General features: G+C 35.4%; 1 protein-coding gene across 2 annotated transcripts in view; it reads right to left on the bottom strand.

The window, feature by feature from the left end:
- The window catches only part of IPMK (inositol polyphosphate multikinase), a 61,409-nt gene that overhangs the window by 28,837 nt on the left and 26,341 nt on the right, over positions 1–6,231 (bottom strand). The window lies entirely within an intron of this gene.

The following is a 6,231-nucleotide window of genomic DNA, read 5'->3' as shown; positions in this document are numbered from 1 at the left end:
TTTTTTTTTCCCCAACTGTATTAAAAAAAAAAAAAAAAAAAAAGAGACTGACCAACAAATTTATAACAAGTACTTAAGTAATACAGAGAAACTCTTACAGGATGTTATTAAATAATATAAATCATAAGCAAAGGCATGAGATATATTAAAGAAACATTAAAATTAGCTTATTTCAAAAGCTATTCCAGAAATGCATTCTCCTTTTGAGAATACATTTTATGTCATCTGTGCCTCAGTAGATCTCTTAGTATTTTAACAATTTTTAAAAATCTTCATTTAAAGTTAGTTAGTAATAGGAATAAATCCTTCCTCCAGAATATACAACAGAACTATAGCTTAAGAAAGGTAAATCAGGCGCTCCTGGGTGGTTCAGTCAGCTGAGCATCCGACTTCTGCTTAGGTCATGATCTCACGGTTTGTGGGTTCGAGCCCTGCATTGGGCTCTGTGCTCACAGCTGGTTTGGAGCCTGGAGCCTGTTTCGGATTCTGTGTCTCCCTCTCTCTCTCTGACCTTCCCCTGTTCACGCTGTCTCTCTTTCTCTCTCAAAAATAAACATTAAAAAATTAAAAAAAAAGTAAATCAATTTAAAATATGGTCACTGCAAAATACATATTCTAGTCTTAATACTCTAAAAATGAAAATAGGGGCGCCTGGGTGGCTTAGTCGGTTAAGCGTCTGACTTTCACTTAGGTCATGATCTCGCGGTTCGTGGGTTCGGGCCCCGCGTCGGGCTCTGTGCTGACTGCCAGCTCAGAGCCTGGAGCCTGTTTCAGTCTGTGATTCCCTCTCTCTCTGACCCTCCCTTGCTCACGCTGTCTCTCTCTCTCTCTCCTAGAAATAAATAAAAACCTTAAAAAAAATTTTTTTTAAATGAAAATAAATATCTTGCTTTTTAGAATATAGGCATTCATCAAAAGTTCATTTGTAAACCACTTTGGCATCCTGCATACATCTTCCCATAGAAAACTATTATAAATGGAGATTCAAGTAAAAGATTACAAAAGTTCCAGTTATTACATACTGTAGATGCACTAATTATAGCTTTAGCCTGAAAGTAGGGATCTAGCTACACTAAGGGAATGAAGGAAAGAAATTCTCTCCCTTTTTATTTGAAAGAATCTCCCCAAAGTTCTGAATGAGATCATACTTTTCACTGATGAATGTGAGAAGCATTTCTCCTAAAAACTTTTACTCAAAAACACTATTTTATCTGCTTTAAAAAAAATGTTTATCTATTTATTTTGAGAGAGAGTGAGTGAGCACGAGCAGGGCAGGGAAAGAGAGAAAATCCTCCCAAGCAGGCTCCACACTGTCAGTGCAGGGTCTAATGCTCAACCGATCCCACAAACCCTGAGATCATGACCTGAGCCAGATGCTCAGGTCAGTTAAGACTGACTAGGCTATCCAGGAGCACCTCTGCTTTTTACCGAAGTGACCAAATTAAAAAAGATATGTATTTTCTATTAATTAAATAAAAGGCCACCAGAGAAAAAAAGACTTTACCTTTTATTCTTTTACCTTGACCCACCAAGACTAGCATAGTTATTAAACTACAACTTTCAATAGCATCTTTATCTCAGTATAGTTATTATTTTCTACTTGCCAATTTGGTAGTAATTAAAAACAAACAAAAAACTGGTTTTTATAAGATAGAGATGACAGAAGCTAGAATAGAGACTGTGAATCTTAAAATAAAATCCCTTTCTTCCTTCCTTTCTTGGGAAGGTGGAAAATACAAAAGCAAATTCTATATATAGTCAGAATACAATAAATGTTTGCTGATTGAATGAATGTTTGCCTTTCTCATTCCTACTGTGCAGTGGTACTTTGACTTTATCCTTACTAATACTATATTAAATTGAGTCATTCCATCAGTAAACAGGCCTGAGTATCTTCTATTTTATTTGACATTTATTTCAACTAGTCAAACATGTTTTTTACTTTACTTGCAGGTTCTTGATATGATTTGAATTATCAAATAACTGCTAGACTATTGATTATCAACCTTAAGTTAATAATCCTTAAGTTAAGGCCTTTTGAGAGATGGCTCAGTGTTTTCTTTTAGTTCTCAAGCCTCAATTTTTTTAAGGGAAAATTAAGAATTTGAGAATGTCATTTCTGCCTTTCCCTCTAAGTTATAAAAATAAACATTAAAATCTGCTTTAGAGAGGTAGAGTTTTTAAGAAAGAATATAATGGCATATATGTAGCAGCTTGCCAAAAGTGATTTTGAATGAAATAGGTAAATAGGAAAATGGGGAATGATCTGAGCACTGAGAACTTGACTGGTTTTTTTTTTAAGGGTTGTTATCACTACAAATATATCTAAATACTAAATCACTCTGAAAAATGCTATTAGCAAATTATTTCACTAGCATAGAGCTTAATTCAAGTAGGTTAATATTGAGATTCGGTAACTTACATGCTAAAAGGCATTTTACTACATGGGAGCCTCATTTGTAGGGTAATGACACAGACTGGATAGCAAAGGATACTTTTTTTCAGCCAGGCCCCTCTGGGTATAGAATGGAGCAGTATTTTTCAGTTTTTGTGTAAACAGAAAATATGTTCCAAATCTCTTCCAAAAAATCTGATGAACAAAGAATAAATGTTCTATTTGGAGTATTTTTAATCCATTCTGACCAAGGTCAAGGAAGTAAATTAAACTAATATGTTTGGAAAATTATGATATGGTTATTTAATATGATGTAACTTGCAAGATACGATTTTGAATGGAGAGGTGAATTTTACATATATGTGTATATACATATATACATACACACACATATGTGTGTGCATTTGTGTGTATATAAAATATGAAGATTGATATAGCAATAACTAGGTTTATATTTTTTAATTCTGAAAAGCTCTATTTAGGACAACAGATTCTGATAAAGCTAGTGTGCCAGAGGGGCAAGGACTGGCATTTGTGAACCTCAGATGTAAGGAGATATTCTGTAAAGTTTACTCTTATTGATATAATAAATAAAAGGATATCTACTTTTTATAAATACATGGAGCTCATTACTAGTCAGAGGTCACACTGACTAGAAATACAGTTAAGTTTAAGAGGCTATGATCATGAAAGATAAATCTATTCTTTATCTATTAATTTATGAAAAGTGTACACAGAATTTCTATAGTTCCTTAATTTTTTGAGGCAAAGATCATGAAAATTACCAAGTATTCAGAAATACACCACTTCATGCTGTTAGAAGCAGATTACTAATTAAGATTTCTCAGAGGCTTTACCAACATGGTTAGCATGTTCAAAATGTTTATATACTTCATGCTACTGATGACAGTATGAGATTACCCAAGGTTACTATAACTAAAGGAAGCTTTTCCATTTTAAATATATTTTCTCTGTCTCTTTTTTTTTAATTAAAGAGAGAGAGAGTACAAGCTGGGGAGCGGGGCATAGAAAATCTTAAGCAGGCTCCATGCTCAGCACAGAGCCCTAGGTGGGGATTGATCCTACAACCCTGTGATGATGACCTGAGCCGAAATCAAGAGCCACCCAGCACCCCTTAAATATATTTCTATTTAAAAATATATAATTAAATGTAATTGCCTTAAATATAAATTAAATATAATACTTACATTGCTTTATAATACATTAAGCATAAAAAATTCCTATAGCAAATTTTCTACTGCTGGAATATATGCCTAACACTCTAAGAAAGAGGCAGAAATGGGGTGCCTGAGTGGCTCAGTTGGTTGAGCACCCGACTTCAGCTCAGGTCATGATCTCACGCTTCATGGGTTCGAGCCCTGCATCGGGCTCTGTGCTGACAGCTAGCTCAAAGCCTGAAGCCTGCTTCAGATTCTGTTGTCTCCCTGTCTCTCTGACCCTCCCCTGCTCACACTGTCTGTCTGTCTCTCTCTCAGAAATACATAAAACATTAAAAAAAAATAGGCAGAAAATTCTCAGTGTCAAAAGAGAAAAAAAGAGAAACATGAAATATTGTGGAAAAATAAAAATACCTACATATAACTAACTAAACAGTAAGGATGAGATAATTACTTCCGTTAAAGGAAAGTCAAGAGAGAAGGTATTTAGGGAGTTGAAGACTTTTTTTTTTTTTAATGTTTTTATTTATTTCTGAGAGAGAGAGTCAGCGTGAACAGGGGAGGGTCAGAAAGAGAGGGAGACACAGAATCTGAAGCACGCTACAGGCTCTGAGCTGTCAGCACAGAGCCCGACACGGGGCTCGAACCCACGAACCGTGAGATCATGTCCTGAGCCAAAGTTGGACGCTCAACCGACTAAGCCACCCAGGCACCCCTAGGGAGTTGAAGACTTATTCAGATTCGCTTACTGAGTATTATTGATTGTATAAATTATGAGAATATGGTTCCAAATTTCATCAAATTCTTCCCTATCATATCTAGAAGATCTACTACGTATTGATTACCATCTTCATTTCTGAACCTCTCAAAAAGGAGAAAATGCCAGATAAGGAAACCCTGGCCAACTATGAAGCCATATGGAAAACCAGAGAAGACCTTACTTTTCCTTTCCATTTCACTCATCAGTCATTTCTGAGAGCAAGATAAGCTGAAAGTAGAAAGAATTATTAAGCAGAGATTTTGAGCCTCCAAATCTAACCTAAGTGTAAAGGAAAGAATAGACATGTATGCCAGCTTATTTCAGTCCAAGTTTCCTAAAGTTTGATTAGTAGCTAGATCCAGAAACCTAACAATCAATAAAGCTGGAGATTACATTTGAACTCTTAATTTGCTCAAACCTACTTGAAGATATACTTTTTGATTTCCCTAAAAAACTATCAATAAAAGGTTTTTTTGATAGTACATGTACTAGGCATCATATGTTTATACACAATTACAAATGAGATTTAATATATATAACTAGCTCAAAATCTTCAAAGATAGTATCAGGAAAAAATGTTTTATCTTTCAAAAAGATCCCTGATGACTGTACAACTCTATGAATATACTAAAAACTATTGAATTGTATATTTTAAATGGGTGAGTTTTATGGTATGTAAATTATATCTCGATAAAACTATCATAAAGAAATCAAAAGAAAAAATCTTATCAGTCAGCACATTCTTAGGCTTCTCTCAAAGTTACAATAATTTGCTGAGCAAACTGGCAGTACTTTCTACATTTTACTACTTTGTTTTTTTTTTTTTAAATGTTTTATTTATTTCTAGGAGAGAGAGAGAGAGAGACAGCGTGAACAGGGGAGGGTCAGAGAGAGAGGGAGTCACAGATTGAAACAGGCTCCAGGCTCTGAGCTGGCAGTCAGCACAGAGCCCGACGCGGGGCTCGAACCCACGAACCGTGAGATCATGACCTAAGCGAAAGTCGGACGCTTAACCGACTAAGCCACCCAGGCGCCCCGACATTTTACTACTTTGGATTATAAGAACTGTATCAAGTTTTATAAAACTACTCTGAGCACCTAAAAAAAAAATTGCTCCAAGGGGAAATGAAAGCCCAGTTATTTCATATGTAAAATAGTAACCACAGTATTCTACTAACATTTTTAAATTATTTTTTTAGTATTTGAGAGAGAGGACCCACAAGTGCACATGAGTTGGGGAGGGGCAGGGAGAGGGAGAGGGAGAGACCGAATCCCAAGCAGGCTTTGCACCAGCAGCGCAGAGCCCAAACATGGCACTCGAACCCACAAACTGTGAGACCATGACCTGAGCCAAAACCAAGAGTTGACACTTAACCAACTGAGCTACCCAGGCACCCCAATATTCTATTAAAATTTAGAATATTTGTTTTCATGACCCTGTTGGCTAAATGTGTACAAAAGTTTTCCATTTTATATTGATTTCATTTGTAATCAAAAAGATAAAACTGAAAAATGATTCCTAGAACTGTATTAAAATTAAAGTTAAACACCTGCATGGTGTGGCAGTTCTTCTCTAACTTCTTCCAGAGGTAAAAAAATGAAAAGGAATAGGAAATTTCCTGAGGCAGTTGTTGGTATTAGTGACCACTCTGTACACATATACTTTTTACTCCTATTCTTTTCCTCCTTTTATTTACATTTTCTCCTCTCTTCTCTCATTTTCCCTACCTCACCTTCTCATCTCAGTAGCACCAAATTTCCATTTGTATTCAAGTAAGAATATAGTTTTCAAAGCACTCTCACATAACATAACATGCATATTCTCAACTCTCTGTGATATTATTTTCAATTTATAGTAGAAAAAGTAGACATCAAAAACGTTAATGAGTTTGCCAAAT

This window comes from Crocuta crocuta, unplaced genomic scaffold (assembly GCF_008692635.1).
Source record: "Crocuta crocuta isolate KB4526 unplaced genomic scaffold, BGI_CrCroc_1.0 scaffold244, whole genome shotgun sequence".
Taxonomy (NCBI): domain Eukaryota; kingdom Metazoa; phylum Chordata; class Mammalia; order Carnivora; family Hyaenidae; genus Crocuta; species Crocuta crocuta.
The sequence above is the reverse complement of the archived record's forward strand: the minus strand, read 5'-3'. Positions and strand labels throughout refer to the sequence as shown.